A 19,286-nucleotide genomic window follows, 5' to 3' on the forward strand; every position below is an offset into this window, starting at 1 on the left:
CTGTTTTCTGGGGTATTTGAGAAGGAAATAATAATCCTTCAGATATGATTTTTTTCAAAGAATATTTCAAATGCCTCTTTGTTGTTGAATTTCCATCTCTTTTCATTTGTACTTAAGCTTAGGTTTGCAGGAAAAGTCAGTCTAGGCAGTGATAATGAAATTAAATCTATCCTGTCCATCTTTAGATTTAATCACCAAAAGTGAAAACATCTTCACTTAACTCACAAGTTGGGAGGTCTGTAACCTACGTGTGCTAGAGTGAGTGACAAATCAGAATTTACTGACTGCTTCCTGGGCAATCCTAAGAAAAGCATCTGTTGTGATTGGACAAGTAAACTAAGAGGAAGGCACAGGAAGTGAAGCAAAAGAGGCCCCTTTAAAAAGAGACCTCAGTGAACTGGACACTCTCTTCTGGTTTGTGAATGGGACCTGAAGGAGCTCTTCTTGTTCTTGCTTGGACGTGGAGGAGCTCTGGACCTGGGATCGTAAGACCTTGGTGAGACTGCTCTTAAATCTCTTTCTTAGAACTACACGTGGTGAGTGAAGGAGGCTGATTCCTTTAACCTCCCAGGAGGTACTAGCCTCTGGCTGGCTCTCTTAATTGGGAGAAGTCCTTGTGGCTAAACTCCTTGTTAATTGACTTTTAGGCTCTGGCTGGACCTCTGGAGCCCTGCTGGAGTAAAACCCAGACTTAAATGCAAATCTCTTATTCTACGCTCTTCTCATCTCTCTACTTCCACTCTCTCGTATACTTTGTAAATAAACTTCCATAAAAGTCATTTTACTTGAGGTTATTCTTTAATTGGGAATTGATAATTATTCAATTCCCTGACTATCTAACCTTTAAATATATTCAACCAAAAACCTCCTTTTCCCCCTTACAAGGTTATATCCTAAACTCCATTGCTATTTGGAACACATTATTTCATTCACTTCTACATTGCTTGTTGAGTCCAAAATGTGTTACTTGAATTTCAGTTAGTTTGTATTGGAAGGTCTTTCTCCTTGGTGCTTATAGAGTTTGTTCCTTCAGAAAATAATTGTTAAATCTAAACACTATGTGTTTGGGGATTCGCAGACTATTTCCCTCCTTCCCCCCCCCCCTGACCCCCCTGTTATTTGTGTATTCTTTGTATTATATTTCCTTTTCTATGTTCAGAATTTTGGGGGAGTGTTCTTGTATTATTTCTTTCTCTTTTTCTTTTTTAATTTTTGGTTCAAGTTTTATTCAAGATCATGTACAAAATGTTTCCAGACCCAAGAGGGTTTAATCCTCCTCCTCTTCATCTTGGTTGATCTGGAAGTACCATAATTCTTTTTTTTTAAACCCTTGTACTTCGGTGTATTGTCTCATAGGTGGAAGATTGGTAAAGGTGGGCAATGGGGGTCAAGTGACTTGCCCAGGGTCACACAGCTGGGAAGTGGCTGAGGCCAGGTTTGAACCTAGGACCTCCTGTCTCTAGGCCTGACTCTCACTCCACTGAGCTACCCAGCTGCCCCAGTACCATAATTCTTAACTCTCCTTGCTGTTGGCCACCACCCAGAGCCAATCCTGAAGATTGTTCTTCTTTAAGTAATTCTTTGTCAGGTACTTCAAATACCTTTTAGAAAATGGCACCTCTGACATGACAGTTATCTTGCTCTTCCTTCTCTCAATTGTTACACCACCACCACCAAGGTTGCCAGCCTTTCCTTTCACTTTGATTCATTCTTGTAAAAACTGCTCGAAATTAGCTGCATCCATAATCCCATCTTCCACAGGATGGATACAATCCAGGGTAAATTTGAGGACTTGCTTCTTTTTTTTTGCCACCCTTCTTCACAGACTTCTTCAAGGGTGCCATGGTGATCGAGGAGCCTGAAAGGGCTCTTATATTATTTCTTGCATCATGGTATTCAGGTTTTCTAACTCATCATGCTCTTTTGGGAGACTTCGGTTGTCCCTAGGAATCTTGTCTTTGAGATTAATATGTTTCACTTAAAGAAAGAGAATGTTTTCTTTTAATTGTATTACTTTTTGATTCTTTTCTTCTAGACTGTCCTTCACTTTGGTGTATTTGCATTCTCAGCTGGTTGTCCTGTCTTTTGTTTCTTTGGTAAGATACCATCTGAGTTTCAAAATTTTCACTCCTACCCATTACTTCTGTTGTGCAGGCCATGAATTTTACTCTAATAATTCTCATTTCTCTTTTAAATATCTGATTATCAGTATGCTCTGTTATCTCAGAAGTAAAGATGAGTAAGTAAAGATGAGTATCTTCTAACCAGCCAAGACCAATTGGGTATGAGAATCCTGGGTAATATTCTAGTTCCAGAATTCTATTTACATAAAAATAGAAAGTAAAGGGGCAATGGTGCCCTTGTATATCCAGCTCTCATTTCTACATATGTCTAACTCACACATTTATCACCCAAGTTCAGATCTTTATCCTCTTCTATACCATTATGATGTTCTTCTGGTTGATCCACTGTCTCATGTATTGTTCCACTCCAATTTATTCTTCACTCAACTGTTAAAATGGTTTTCCTAAATCACAGCTCTAACCATGGCTCCCCATTCTCTATAAACTACAACAACTCCTCAAATTATCTCTAAGATCAAATATGAATGACTATTTGTCAATTAAAACTCTTACTCCCTCTCATATTTATGCTACATTGGTCTTCTTGCTTTGGCTCCCATGTGATATTCAATATCTAAAATGCTTTTTGCCCATCCCCTTTGTGAATTTTAAAATTAATATTCAATATCTCCAAAGTATAATATTTATAGAGATTTATTAACATTTAACTATAGTTAGAGAACACAGAAAATGTTCCCCACTCATTTCACATTGGAAGAGAGGGCTAGGGTAACAAAGACTGGTCACCACTCAATTCATGTGGAAGAGAACACTAGAGGGGTGTTAACCCAAAACTTATATTTAATCACACAAAAGATGCATGTAAACAGAAAGGAAAGGGAATTGTGGATAATACAGAAAGGAATTTTAGGCATTTCAATTCCAGGGGTTCAAGATTTTTCCAACTATACACCTGACTTCTGCATCTTGGTTTCCCTCCCTTGAAATCTTAGCCCAAATGCCACCTTCTGCAAGAAGCTTTATAGGTTATATCACCCCCATGTTTTCTTCTCTGAGATTACCTTCCATCTACTCTGTGTATTTCCTTTACATACCTAATTAGTTACTTGTCCTCAAGTTCCTTGAGGCCAAGGACTTTTTTACCCTCTTTGTATCCTCAGTATTAGTAAATTAGTAAATTAAAAAGTTAGTAAAATGCCAGGCACATAGAAAACAAAGAATGTCTTTTGGATAATTGTACCCCATGATACCACAACAACACTTCACAGCCTATGCTCTGAAGCAAATTTGTAGTTTTTCTTTCTATGCCAACTCTTTCTTAAATGAAAACAAATAAACAAACAAACAAAAAGCAAACAAAAAACAAACCCATGTCATTGATAGCAGGGGTTTTTTAGTTTATTTTTTGTTTTCTTTGCCACTTAGCATGTTGCCTGCCAATTAATTGATATTTAACAAATATTTATTAAAATGATTTGACTCATCTCTCATTTATTGAAGTCATCATTGGCTACCTTCAAGTTATGTCACATCTACCAAGTTATTCAGTCTATTGCTTCTTTTATTCCCAGCAAATGCTATTTAATACATTCTTATACTTGATTAATCTGATATCGAAGTGATGGGGTTAGCAGGAGAGGTGGTGCTGAAGAAGAAAGGCCAACCATCAGTAAAGTTATATCAAGAAATAGACAATTATTTGTTTGAGAAAAAAGAAGTTCCAGAATGATTATAGCATTTCACAACTTTATTAATGGTAGATTAGTGGATTTGTATTCTCATAGCTCTTCCAACAGTTGCCATTTACCTTTTATGTCATATTTTCCAATATGATATTTGTCGATTATAAGCTTAGAGTTTTAAATTTTGCATTTCTCTTTCTATTAGTGTTTTGAGGCTTTTTTCTATATTGTATTGATTGTCTTCATTCCTTCTTTTGAAAATTGTCTGTTTATATCCTTGGATCATTTGTTTATTGTGGAATGACCCTTGTTCTTACATACTTACATTAATTCCCTATAAATCTTGGCTATCATACCCTTAGGAAAAATGCACTGCAATCTACAACCCCCAATTCAAATGTTTACTTTTTTATTTTATTTGTGCTAAAGCTTTTCAATTTTATGTAATTAAAATTAGATATTTTCCTTTCAGCTTTGGCTTTCAATTATTAAGAACTTATTCCCTTTTTATTTGGATCTCTAAATCTACAATAATTTAAAAAATACTGTTTGAAATCTTCCTTGGTTTATGCATCTCTTAAATTTTAGTTGCTAAAAATTAAACTTTGTGCCAGTCAGATGCTGCCTTATAGTTTTTGTTGTTGCTATTCTTTGTTTCACCATTTCTTATCTAGGTCTTCCTATTTTGTACCTTACTTGAAATTAATAATTGGAGAATGATCAAGAAATTATCTTTGTTGCTGGATTTGTCAAGCAATTTTATGTGACACTGACATATGTTAGTGAGAGTCTCTGGACATCTGCTTCTTTTACACATATTCCCTGAGTTTAATGATGTGGGATATGAACTTTAACTTTGTCACATTCAATTCTCATTTGTAATATTTAATAGCTCATACTGTGACTCATTTTTTCTTGGAAAACAGAGGTAAATTTATTAACCAGGCAGAATTCAAATATACATTGATCGTACTGGTGAAAATTTAACTCCCAAATATGTAAATCATTCATAAAAATAATTAGTTCAATCAAGTAAATACTTTGCATGAAAAACACTGCGTTAATAACTTTTACTACTTAAATCACATGCACACACATACACACTATTCATGTAGTGAAGATATATGCATAAAAGGGAGATAAACGGGTATAAGGAAATAAAAGGGAGAAAGCTTACACACAAAGTGATAGAATATTGGAAAACAAATGTGGAGGTTTCCATTTTAAATAAAAGTACTTTCGAGAAGATAATAGTGCTCAATAAATGTAAACTTCTCAAAGTTTTTGGTCTACTGTAAAAAACTAGAGCAATTTTGAATCCCTTCAGGTTTCAGAAAAAGTAAGACATTCCCAAAAATGCAAGATACAGTAAAAGGTAAGAACCTCTGAATCCTTATGTATACCAGAGCAGAGAAAGTAGACAAAAAACATCGACAACCTTACAAAAATAAGAAGGAATGCCAATACAGAGATTATATGAATAGAGTAGGGGGGAAACTGCTTGAAGTTTCCAATTTTATAACTTCAAGTACTCTAGCAAGCAGGCTACTAACATGTACATGGTACTTTGTTTTATTTAACAAAAAAATTTATATTTATAAGTACAGTGGGATTCTCTATTATCTGTATCTTTCAGTCAATTGCATGAGTATAAAAATATGATCTGTTATGTAATATCATTTGTAGAATCCTACCAGTTTCTTTCTCATACTTGCATCAAAGAAGCTCTCAAAATTTAGATCAATTTTCACATTGTATATATCACAAAGACTTTTAAAAGATCAGAAAATGTGAATGTGAATCATTAGTTGTTAACTCTTTTTCATATAACTTTTCTTAGGTAATAATATTGTTTGATCATCCTCTTTCACCTTACCCTTAACCAGTTGGTATCTTTTCCTATTCTGTTTCTTTTCATTGGGAACATTTCCATTTTCTCCTTTAGCACAACAATGACTGAAAATATCTAGCCAAATGTGGTTTACTTGTTTCTCTGATGAAGAAGTTTGTTTAAATAATCTTGATCCTTGGTTCCAAATAAAATATTTAATATTTCTAAGATATATCCACTCTTTTGCAATAATGGAGGGAGAGGGCCATATATAATTTGATTATTATAATGTATATTGATCAAAGGAAGGGATACATAAGGAAATTTAAATGATACCAAATCAAAAGATGTTAAGAAAAACATTTTTGTTGTTGTTGCTATGCTTAATATTATAGATATTTTATTTTACCAATTACATTTAATAACAAATTTCCACAGAATTTTTCTCAAGTTATATGATTCAAATTGTCTCTCTTACTCCCTTCCCTCCCCATTCCTGGAACTGGCAAGTAGTTTGTTCTAGACTGCTACAAGTGTTATCATGCAAAACATATTTTCATATTGTTCATTTCTTTAAAGAATAATCATATAACACCAAAATCCCAAATTTAAAACCCCAATAAATTAAAGTAAAAAATCATATGCTTTGATCTCCATTCTGATACCAAGAGTTCTTTCTCTGGAGGCAGATAGTATTCTTTGTCAAAATTCCCTCAGAATTGTTCAGAATTATTGTATTGCTGAGAGTAGCTAATTATCACACTTGTTCATTCCATAATATTGCTGTTACTGTATACAATCTTCCCCTGGTTTTGCTTATTTCACTCTGCCTCACTTCATGTAGGTCTTTCCAGCTCTTTCTGGAATCATCCTGTTCATCTTTCTTTACAGCACAATAGAGTTTCATCATCATCATATAACACAATTTGTTTAGCCATTCAACAACTGATGGACTTTTCTTCAATTTCCAATTCTTTGCCACCATAAAGAGAGGTTATAAATATTTTTGTACAAGTAGGTCTTTCTACCTCCCCCCTTTTTTCTCTTTGGGAGATAGACTTAGTAGGGGTATTATTGGATCAAAGAGTATGCTTTGTTTTATTGCTCTCTAGAATGGTTGGTTAAATTCTCAACTCTACCATTAATGCATTAGTGTCCCAGTTTTGCCATATCCACTCCAACATTTATCTCTTTCCTTTACTGTCATATTGACTAATCTGATAGTGGTGAGATGGTCTTCAAGTTTTAATTGGCATTTTCTCTAATCAAGAGTGATTTAGAACATTTTTTTTCAAATGATAATTGATAGCTTTGACTTCTTCATCTGAAAATTGCCTATTCACATCCTTTGACCATTTATCAATTGGGGAATGACTTGTTTCTTATAAATTTGACTTAGTTCTTTATAGATTTTAGAAATGAGACTTTTAGCAGAGAAATTTGTTATAAATTTTTCCCTGGTTTATTCTTTCCCTTCTAATCTTGGTTATATAGTTTTTGTTTGTACAAAACCTTTTTAAAATTTAACATAGAAAAATATTCATTTTACATATTGTAACATTATTTCTTGTTTGGTTGTAAATTCTTCCCTTCTCCATAGATTTGACAAGGAAACTATTCTAGATTTCCCTAATTTATTTATAACGTCAGCCTTTATGTCTAAATCACATGCCACATAATCTTTTTTTTGAAATATTTTATTTTTTAGAAAAATTTTCCATGGTTACATGATTCATGTTTTTACTTTCTCCTTCACCCCCTCTTTACATCCCTCCCCATAACTGATGCACATTTCCACTGATTTTAACATGTGTCATCAATCAAGACTTATTTCCATATTACTGATAATTGCTCTAGGGTTGAATGTGGGTAGTGTTCTTTTCCATAAATCCTTCAGAATTGTACTGGGTCATTGCATTGCTGCCAGTACAGAAGCCCATTACACTTGGTTTTACCACAGTGTATCAGTCTCTGTGTATAATGTTCTTCTGGCTCTGCTCCTTTCACTCTGCATCATTATTATTGTGATATATTTCTTTCTCAATCAGAAGTCTGGGTGAGGTAGACAGGCTCTTCCTGTTGAGTAGTTCTCACCTGAGTCACAGAGTCATGAGACCCTCTCAGCTTCAAACTCGTTACCACGGGAGGTCTGAGCTCTTTAGGCTCCTAGTGTCTCAAGTCTAGCTGTTCTCAGGGTCAAGTCTCCTGGTGGTCCCCTTGCTTGCTCCTCCACCCGAGGCTCCTTTAATAGTCTCAGGGTGCTGCTTCCACAGTCATGTGCCCTTCCTCACTGGGTCCCCACCCAAGGTCTGTGTCCCCACCTGAGCTCAAAGTCCATGCCTCTGCTCAAGGTCTGTGTTCAAAGTCTGAGTTCTTTAGCCTCTTGGGGTCTTAAGTCTTGCTGCTCTCAGGAGCAGGTCCTGGTGGTCCCAGGTAGCTTCCAAGAACTTAATGAATGCCCCAAACTTGCTCTAACTCTTACGTGATGGCTATGGCACTGTAGGTGTTGTGTGTGGGAGGTTGCTTTAGTGACAGCTATTTCACCCCCTTATAGCATGGAAATGCCCTGATCCCACGTACCTTCAATGCTGTGCCCTGTTGTGGGGTCCCTTCATTGGTCTGGATTTGTTTTTTATGTCCTCTTGAGGAGTCCTATCTCTGTGGGTTAGGAGAGGTTAAGCACACTGCTTCTTCTCTGCTGCCATCTTAACCAGGAAGTCTCCATACCACATAATCTTATCTTGGTATACTTTGTGAGATATTGATCTATACAAAATTTTTGCCACATTGTTTTCCAAGTTTCCCAGTGGTTAATTTTTGTGAAATATTTAGTTCTTAGTCCAAAAGTTAAGATCATTGGTTTTATCAAACATTAGTTTGCTGGGGTCATTTATTCCTAATCTATTCCATTGATCAACCATTTTATTTCTTAGTCATGATTACTGTTTTATAGTGGTTTTTGATCTGGTACTGCTAGACCACCATCCTTCATGATTTTTTCTTTCATTAATTCCCTTGATATTCAGGAAAGCTAATTAAAAAAATTCAAAACATTTAATTTTTTGTTTATTTACTAGGTTTCATTACATTCATTTTCACTTTTTTTAATAATCATTAGCTTCTGTCCTACTGAATATTGGTTCCAATATTCTGAATATTGGTTCCAAGACAGAAGAGCAGTAAGGACCAGGTAATGTGAGTTAAATGACTTGCCCAAAGTCACAGAGCTAGGAAGTGTCTGAGACTAGATTTGAACCCAAACCTCCCATATTTAGGCTTGGCTTCCAATCTACTGAATCACTTAGCTGCATCCCCTTTCTTCCACTTTAATAAAAATTTTGAAAATTTTAAAAATTGTCTTTGTCTTTGAATATGATATATTACTATTCTTGGTGAGGATATCAACTCTTTTCTGCCTGAAATTATTTCAAATCTCATTTAGCCTTCCATAGAAAATATTAATAGCTCCTGTTATTTTTTGTTCTTTTATCTATTTCTCATTTTTCAGTATTAATAGCTTAAATAAATAAGTTAAAGTAGAGTGACTTTCATTGCTTTCTATATCTTCATATATTTATTCCTTTTTCTGATTTTGTCTTGGTTTTGAGCTTTCCTCTAACAAATTAGGTTTATACCATAAAGCAGTGTGCATAGAATATTTGTGCATAGAACATGGGTCAGGTATACCAACCCACATTCTATATATTCCTTGGCATCTTTTGTGTTTATATGTTATTTATTCCAATATTTTCACTATCTTTCCCCATGCTAACATTGCTCATTAAAGTGTAAGTTGATATAAGGTGGAGGAACTTTCCAAATTCTTCATAGAATTTTTCTATTTTCTTGGGGTCTTCAGTAGATATTAGTAAATAAGCTCTATTTTTATAGTGTTCATTTTCATCATTAGTTTTTCAAGGAAAGATGGCCAATTATCCCCCTGAAATGATAATTCTTGTTTCTTTTGGATTTATGATAAAACCAATTGTTGAAATTCCTTCATTTGATGCTTCAAAAGAAAGTGTAAATCAATGCTACATTAGCTACATTTTTTTTTCTTCTGGTGTCATTTACAATGAGATGGCCAGTTATGCCATGACTCAGTTCCTCCATTAGTACATTTACTTACTTATTATTGGTCAAGAATCTTACACTGAGAGTATACAAGGTTAATATCATAGATATTTTTAAAACTGTTATTATTAGCTTCCCTTTCTACTACTCTATCATCATCACTGTAGAAGTGAAAGAAAGATGAGCAGGAATAAATACCATTTAAAATTTTGTTTCATTGGTTGCTCAGCTAAAAGGTTAATCATCTGGAAGATTCTATCAGGTTGAAAAGACTGAATATGAGTGCAATCAACTGTATGTCCCTATCCTGAAAAATTTTTTTAAGTGGATAGAAAGCTAACACAGTGCTTTGTACATATTACATGCTTATCAAATGCTTTGTCATTCATTCACACATTTAAATGGACAAGAATTAAGCATCAATCAATATAATATCTGAATTTTACAGTTCAGAAATATTATCTAATAAAGAATCTGAGGGTCTTAGATCTAAATAACTGAAGAAAGTATACACATAGGTGAAGTCACAGATCTTCTGAAAAATTGAAATATGAAAATATGATCAGAAAGCTGGCTGACTTTGGCAGTGTGGAATGTGAGATATAGACATGAAACAAAGAAATATAAGATTTAGAGTCTATATGACAAGAGAAACATGAATGCCAATAACTACAGAGAAGTCTCATTAAAGATTTGATATATAAATGAATGACAAACCTCAATAGTATAGTTGTTAGTATAATTAAATATTAAATTTAGCTCACCCAAAAAAAAATACAAAGGACAACTTAACATTGAGCAATAGATTTGAGGGGTACATTTTGATCTTCAAGACATTGTTTAACTTGTGAGGTAAAAACCAAGCAACAAAAAGTAACCCTGTGAAATAAAATTATAATTTTATAAAAGTTTATTTTAAATTGTTATTAGTAAAAATTCAAAGAAAGGAGGATGGGATGGATAATGGAATATGATGCTGCTCATTTCCTCTAAAAATCAGAGTAACATTTTCTAGAGTAAGAGATATTTTAAAAAATCACTCCAACCCCAAATAGGTTTAAAATTATACCAGACTATGTGACCCTAAGTAGGAAGGAATTAGCACTCAAGAGACAGATGTTTATTCTTTTTTCAGCCTAAAGTAGCTTTAAATTTAATCTCAAAATATAACAATAGCTAATGATCTTCTATGAGAATTCTGGCAGCATTATTTCCTTGAAGACATTTTGGACTTTTAATCCAACTCTCAGATTTCTAGGATAGCTGACATATGGTCCTTTTTCTAATCAAGAGAGGGTTAAATTACAGACTACATGTGGACTGATGAAATTGGAGGAATTATAATACAATTAAATGTATCTATATTGGAAGTATGGCTCAAATACTAGCACCCTTAGTTTGAACTCAATATTGAGATAAAATGAAGTATTAACAAGTTATTAAGCATTTAAAAAAGATTAATCACCCCCTAACATAGCAAGAATGTAACGCAGTAAGGACATAATGGACATTAGCTTCTTCGGGCCACCCCCCTTTTCTCCATCTGGAAATGCATTGTCAATAAATTATCAGGGTATGGCAACCAGTGCATTCTCACACCCCATCAAATTTGAATCCTTTGTGTTATGATGATAATAACAGATAATTTGGAGAAGCAGATAAATGTGTCAGGGCCAAATAAAGCTTCAAGTCAAGAGTCACAGATTGACAGGCTTCAGTGAGGAAAGGAGGGGGCTAAACATTCCTGGATCTCAAACTCTTTCCCCACTAACAGTTGCTGCTTCAGTTGGGTATGGAGACAGGATAAGATCTTTCTGGTAAGTTTCTGTTATGGCTGAAACCCCAATGATGTTCCTTTTCTCTAATTTGTATTCCTCACAGGTCTGATAGATGAGTAAAAAGAAGCTAGCTATATAACTGTTGAGGACAGAGATGATCTTCTTAAAACTGGCAGCAGACAGGATTCAAACTAGATGTCCAGACTGAGTTGTGCATATTCCCCAAATAATTTCCAGGCACAGATATTGAAGGTAAAGGTTATATTAGGAAATAACAAGGAAAACTAGAGAGGTTAACAAGGGTTTTAGGATAATGAAAGGTGACCCTAAACTGTTAGGTGGAAGCTGCCCTTCCCCCCCTCACAGGAGGGGATGAGGGCCCTTAACTAAAACTGGCTCTCTTGCTATTAATTAATATCTTTACTCTCTAATCACTAAATATTTGTTGTATTGAAGTTGATAAAGACTAACCCTATTAAACAGGCTAATCCTTATGTAAAAACCACACTGGCTATGCCACAATGGCCTCTCAAGTGATCCCCAAGTCTGGAGTAGTAAGCAGGGTGTCTGCTCACTTCAACCTCCACAAAGTAACTGCCAATTCCTCTCAACTGCCCCCTCACCCAAAGTTCTCCAGGGAGAGTCCCCTGGAATTCTGGGTGAGGCTGTCCCTGTATCTTTGCAGGGATTCCATGCTTTTCATGTCCACATAACATTTGCTATAGGCAACTAGGAACTCTTTATAACTCTAGACCAAGAGGCTTCATCTGGAAAGCTGGAGCCAGTCAGGTTGTATAGAGTAGGAGGAAGAAGTTGCATCCATGAAGTCAGGGCTATCAGTGGAGCTGTCATTAATGGAAATTCCATCAGGAAATCAGCAGTCCTATCACAGTCTAGAACTGTTTCCTTGGCTCCCATCTTTTTTCTGTTACATCTTTGAGATTCTTTGTATTTTCCTCTTTTTCCTTGGATACCTTGCTCAATTGCAGTAAAGGGATTTAATATTTCCAAAGAACCTTTGGCTTTTCTGACTGCTTTTCATCCCCTACTGCACTCACCAGTTCTTTGCTTGGCTGCTGTTCTTCATTAATGGCTGGAACAGTGCTGATGCTTGGGAGTGCTGGTTAGTGAAGGGCTTTGGTTACATAAACTCCAGACAGAGGAGAGTTTGCTATAAATTGGCTCACTGTTCTGTTCTTTGCTCTTTCATCTAATTTCTAATCAGATGGAACTCTGGAAGTTTGAGGTTCCATTTTAGCTTGTTATATTTGCTAATTGTAGCAGAATTTAAATCTTTTTTTATATTACTTCAATGTTTCCTCATTATCTTTCATTATGATAATTCTCACAGCTTTTTCTTCCTCCTCTCTATAAGAGATTAATTTATATTGAATAAATTAATGAATGAAAAAAAGACTAAGCATTTACTATGTGCAAAGTTTTGTGCTAAGTGGTGGGGATACAAATAGAAAACACGATCCCTGCTCTCAAAGTGCGCTAATAGAAAAGACATTCTAGTAGAGAAGAGATAAATAAAATTTTCACCTGCAATGTGAATGGCAAAGTCTAGTGGTCCTCCTTAAGATGCAAAAGTGTAGTTCATATATCTACTGATATTTCCAATAATAAAATTTTATCCTTTTCTGATGTTCAACATTCAATAATGCTGAGGACTTTGGTATGAAAAGCTTTTGTACGGGAAGGGTTTTAATAGCTATGACTGCTGAGGTTATTGGAGGTTTGGGGGTGGTGAAGCATCTGAGAGGCAGTTGGCAAATTTTATCTTTACAAGGATTGCTTTTCTGAGCTAGGTTGGAACATGAAACAGTGGCTTGTGGTGGAAAATGTACTATTCTAACACTGTTAGTATATTGAATTTTTGTATATAAAATATTACTCATGGTTTCTCTTTTCTTATTTTAAATAACATTTTGTTGGTAAATTCCATTTTTAATTACTTGCATTTCCTTCTGTGTGTTTTCCTCTTCCTTTTTTAGAAAGCCATCCACTATTTTTATCTTTTCTAAAAATATATTTATAAATTTATTTGTTCATTTGTTACATTAAATTCCCAAACAACTCTCTCATTCTCCTTCCCATCCTTGCACTAGAGAAGGCAGCATTTAATAAAAAAAAAGATATGTGTATATTTAAAACTATGTCTTACTTGTTTCTGTTTTTCAGTTCTTTCTCTGGAAATGGATATATGCAAGTCATTCTTCAAACAACATTTCTGTGGCTTCTCTGCTTTCTATGGACTTAGGATAAGCTGGGTTAACTTGCTCACCATGTTGCCTGGCTCTCCCAACAAGATGTGGGGCAAATTCAGTTGATAGCACTACCAGCTTTCTTGCTTCAGGATATGGCGCAGGATGCTCTGAATATGACTGTTGTTGACATTGACAAGGGTTAGTTTTTTCTAGATATTGTGGAATTCAATGAGACTATAGGAAATATCGTGATTGTGGGAAGATTGTGATTGTAGTTGCACTCAAGCTATGCTTGCTTATCGATGTAAATGGAGTGTTTCTGGGAAGCAGCTCATAACAAAAAGACTAGGAATGATGAAGAAAAAGTTTGAAGTAGTTGGTGGTACTGACAAATATCACTCAATGTGTAGACTTGTTGTTTCAAGAAGTTCTCAGGACAATCTACTGAACTGCAGAACGAAGAATGGTTTTTCTAAAAAGAGTTTTCTAGTGTACCAGTTTGCCCTTATCCCTTCCACTATTTTTTCTCATTTTTCTCTATTGTCATCTTTCCCAATCTGATGGATTGTGAAGTAGAATATCAGAAATATTATAATTTTAATTTCTCTAATTATTAGTAATTTAGAGCATCTTCCTATGTGGTTGTTGAAAGCTTAGATTTTTTCCCTTGAAAATTTCCCATTCAATTTGGAACTATGCCCAAAGAGCACTAAAAGAATGTGTGCCCTTTAATCCAGCCATACCATTGCTGGATTTATACCCCAAAGAGATCATAGGGAAAAAGACATGTACAAAAATATTTATAGCCTCGCTCTTTGTGGTGGCAAAACCTGGAAAACAAGGGTATGCCCTTCAATTGGGGAATGACTGAACAAATTGTGGTATATGCTGGGGATGGAATACTACTGTGCTCAAAGAATAAATTGGAGGAATTCCATGTGAACTGGAATGACCTCCAGGAATTGATGCAGAGTGAAAGGAGCAGAATCAGGAGAACATTGTACACAGAGACTGATACATTGTGGTAAAATCGAATGTAATGGACTTCTGTACTAGCAGCAAAACAATGACCCAGGACAGTTCTGAGGGATTTATGGAAAAGAATACTACCCACATTCAGAGGAAGAATTGCAGGAGTGGAAACACAGAAGAAAAACAACTGCTTGAACACATGGGTTGATGCAGACATGATTAGGATATAGACTCTTAATGACCACCCTAAAACAATTATCAATAATATGGAAATAAGTCTTGATCGATGGCACAGGAAGAAACCAGTGGAAATGTGTGCATCATCTACTGTGGGGGGGGGGGGTGGAGAGAGAGCAAGAACATGACTCATGTAACCATGGAAAAATTTTTTTCTAAAAAATTAAAAAAAAAGAAAATTTCCCATTTATATGCTTTGGCCATTTATCTGCCAGAGAATGGACCCTTAGGCTTATAAATGGAAATCATCTTTTCCTATATATCTAATATATCAGATAAATGCTGCAATGATTTTTGTAGTTTTCTATCTCTCTTTTAATTTTAATTATATTATATTTGTTTGTGCGAAACAATTATGAACAAATCTTTATTGTTTGAACCAATCATATGGAGCTAAAATATTCTGGTTAGTATTATTTACTGTAGGTAATCTTAACATCAAGGCGATGGTAGAACAAGTGATTGCTAAATTCTTGCCATAATTATTATCTCAATTTGTTATGACCGTAAGCATAGATAGAGTAGTAGCCTGTAGTCTTTTCATACCTATAGTTATTACACTCATGTATAGTAGACAGCTAGGATATATAGGAGAGAATATTTGATTTGAAATCAGAATACACATTTAAAATCCCCAGATCTGCTGTGTCCTAGCTAATTAAACAGACAAGTCTCTTGACCTTTCTTAACCCCAAGAGCTTAAAATTATCATTAATATCATCTGATCTGCCTAGCTTTCAGATCATTTCTGAGTATCAAATGATATGATGTATACAATTTTAGCATTATCTTTCAGTCAACAAGCATTAGTTTTTCTTTATTGAAAAATTATAATAAATATGCATAGTTGAACCAAAAAATGTTTATAAACATATGTCTCATTCTGCAAATAAAGTTGTTCACCTTTGTTAGGCACTGAGTGGCATGCTTCACTGTCAGGGAGGACAACCTATTAAGAGGCTACGTACTTAGTTAATTATTGGTAATATAACTATCAGATGACAGCCCCATTACCTTCTAGTTACTTGGAATGGGGGCATAATAATTCAAATTTCCCTATTCGGTTCTAGCTACAATCATAGCAGGAGAAACTAGCAACTGAATCTGAATGCTGCCCCTATATATTATCTTTATTGTACTAAGGCTTAATGCATTGCCGAAATATTCAAGCTCAGCACTTGCCCTATATGCACTTACTTTTTTTTCAAAATCTCACAAAAAGCCACTGAAAAGATATTCTCGACAAATTGGTTCCTAAAACATACTATTCTCCATCTCCAATCTCTCTGGAGCATGCAACAAAAACCACTTTCAGCATAATCACTAGCTCTCCTTCCAGAGCATCCAAATAACTGTTCTTAGGCTAGTCTTTCAACCACCAAATCAAACAAAACTAACCCTGAGGCTACTTTCTGACACTCCTAAATACCCCAAAGGAAACCTAAGTACCTGAATTTTTTTTGAAGCTCTCATTTCTTCCTTTTTTCCTTTTAGCCCACACAGATCCAAACTTCTGCTTATTTTTGGCATTCAAAGGCAAGAATTACACTGAACAAAAGGGCATCAATAGACTGTGAACTGCACCAATGGATAGAAGAATGTCATTGAAATTATGGGTCTATTGAAGAACTAAAGTAAGGTTGTATCACTTTTCTTTTTCTTGCTATGTCACATTATTGATTTCTATTGAACTTTCATTAAAACCCCAGATCTTTTTCATATTAATTGTTCAATATGCCTCTCCCATCCTTGAACGTGTATTTTTGAGGCTCTAAATACAAATGTTGGCCTTTGCTTTTATTCCTGTTAAATTTAATCTTATTAGATTCAGTCCATTGTTGGATTCCAATGAGATATGTTGCATCTCAATTCATTCATCCAGTATATTAATCATCACTACCAATTTATCTTGTATCAACCTTTTTCTGCTCTTTCCTGATTCTCTCCATGCCTTGCTGCTTGCTCTCCAACATGTACCCCAATTTGGAATTGAAGATCCAGACCCAACCCTCAGTACTCAGGGCTCTAATAGGTAGACATTTCATTTCTTCTTTCCTGGCTTTAGGCCCAATATACTAATATCTGGCCATTGCCCCAGCAGGAGAAAACTGCCTTCCCCTTTCCAATCATTTCAAATTCTTAGCTTTAAAAACAGTAGTCAAATCAATACAATATACCCTGATTATGAGAAATATTAAGTTAGGCCACAAATAAGTTTAAAAGGAAGCAGACAAGCCAAATAATTTTGAAAACCATATGAAGAATTTATTATGAATTTAAAATAGAAATCAACATGAAGTGCAGATTCCACAGATTCATAGAGAATGTGCTTTTTTGGTGTTTTGCTGGGTGTATGATTGTGCTTCTTTTTGTATTTATTTAAGTTTATAATAAATGTATTTTGATAAATATGTGGATGTAGATGTGTATGTTTTCATACATACACAGGTACACATATACATATTATACAATGTGTGTATGTGAAAGGTGTAACATTTGCTTGGTGAAAGTGAAATTTATATAGAGAATCATGAAATGCATAATAGATGGGCATGTCCTTAATAGGATTCATTATATAATAGCAAGTATTAGTATAATACTATGAATACTATAATTCCTGGTTATATAATATATATTTGTATATGTATATTTATATAAACATATGTCACATAAATACTACAATATATAAAAATTTATATAAATATGATTATATATAAATGTAATATTATATAATGTATATATTATACTATAGTATAGTTCCAGAATCATCCGTTTAATAATTATTAAACCAATTATTATGTTATAGTAATTGATATAATAATTATCATTATTATACCAAGAATCATAGAATTCATAGTATTATTCTAATACTTGATATTATGCTATGATTCATTGTAAGGACATACCAATCTGTCATACCTTTCATTATTCTTTCTGACATCCAGATCCAAAACACTGACACATATGTGTGAGCATACACACATATCTATCTCTAGATAACCATATAGATGTATATTTTTCTTCATTAGAATATAAAACTGCCTGAGAACAGTGCTTATATTTGTTTCTCCAGTTCTTAGCACACATTAATTTTTTAAATAAATTTTCATTCATATGCAAATTTGACGGCAAAGTAGTATAGTGAAAACAATAGTAAATCTGAAGGCAGAGGATCTTGGGTTGGATTCTGGTTACCACTTGCATGGTGTTTAAGATCTCTGGATCTTGATTTCTATATTTGTAAAAGAAGGGAATTGACATGAATGATTCCTGAGGTTCCTTCCAGCTCTAAACTGATTTTTTTTAACCTATTGTAAGCATGCCAGCTATGCCTACATTGAAGTTACTGATAAAACACATTGACCAAAAGACCTTACAGAATGTTTACCTAGAGTGCTCTACCAGATAACTTCCTCCCACCCCCAGGTTTCAAATGACATTAATTAATATGCCTCTGAATTTATCTAACTATACTATGATGGAGTCCACATCTTTCCATATTATTTTGTTTTATTTCCTTCTTTAATATGTAACCTTTTAGGTAGATCAATGGAATAGACTAGGACTAAATGACCTCAGCAAGCTAGTGTTCGATCAATTCAAAGACCCTGGCTTTTGGGACAAGAATTCACTATTTGACAAAAACTGCTGGAGAAATTGAAAAACAGTATGGGAAAAATTAGGTTTAGATAAATATCTTATGCTCTATGCCAAGATAATTTAAAAATGGGTCAAGGACTTAAATATAAAGAGTGAAATCATAAATAAATTAGGTGAACATAGTATACCTGTCAGATCTGTGGGAAAGGAAGGAATTTAAAACAAAGCAAGAGATAGAGAACATTGCAAAATGTAAAATTAGTGTCTTTTATTATATCAAATTTAAAAGATTGTGTGCAAACAAAATCAATGCAACCAAAATTAGAAGGAAAGCAACTAACTGGGAGAACATTTTTATAACAAAACTCTCTGACAAAGGCTTAATTTCCAAAATATATAAGGAACTAAGTCAAATTTACAAAAAAAATCAAACCATTCCACAATTGACAAATGGTCAAGGGACATGAACAGGCAGTTTTCAAATGATGAAATCAAAACTATCAATAAGTACATGAAAAAAGTGTCCTAAATACTTCCTGATTAGAGAAATGCAAATTAAAACAACTCTGTTGTACCACCTTACACCTAGCAGACTGACCGATATATGGCAGCAAAGGAAAATGATAAATGTTGGAGTGGATGTGGCAAAATTAGGACACTACTACACTGCTGGTAGATTTGTGAATTAGTCGAACAATTCTAGAGGGCAATTTGGAACTATGTGCAAAGGGCTTTAAAAGAATGCCTACCCTTTGACCCAGCCATACCACTGCTGGGTTTGTACCCCAAAGAGATTATAAGGGAAAAGTTTGTACAAA

General features: G+C 34.4%; 1 pseudogene; it reads right to left on the reverse strand.

The window, feature by feature from the left end:
* Positions 1-1,267: 1,267 nt before the first annotated feature.
* Positions 1,268-1,844, reverse strand: LOC123239863 (annotated as a pseudogene).
* Between the last annotated feature and the right edge of the window lie 17,442 nt (positions 1,845-19,286).

Source organism: Gracilinanus agilis, chromosome 3 (assembly GCF_016433145.1).
Source record: "Gracilinanus agilis isolate LMUSP501 chromosome 3, AgileGrace, whole genome shotgun sequence".
NCBI classification, from domain to species: Eukaryota; Metazoa; Chordata; class Mammalia; order Didelphimorphia; family Didelphidae; genus Gracilinanus; species Gracilinanus agilis.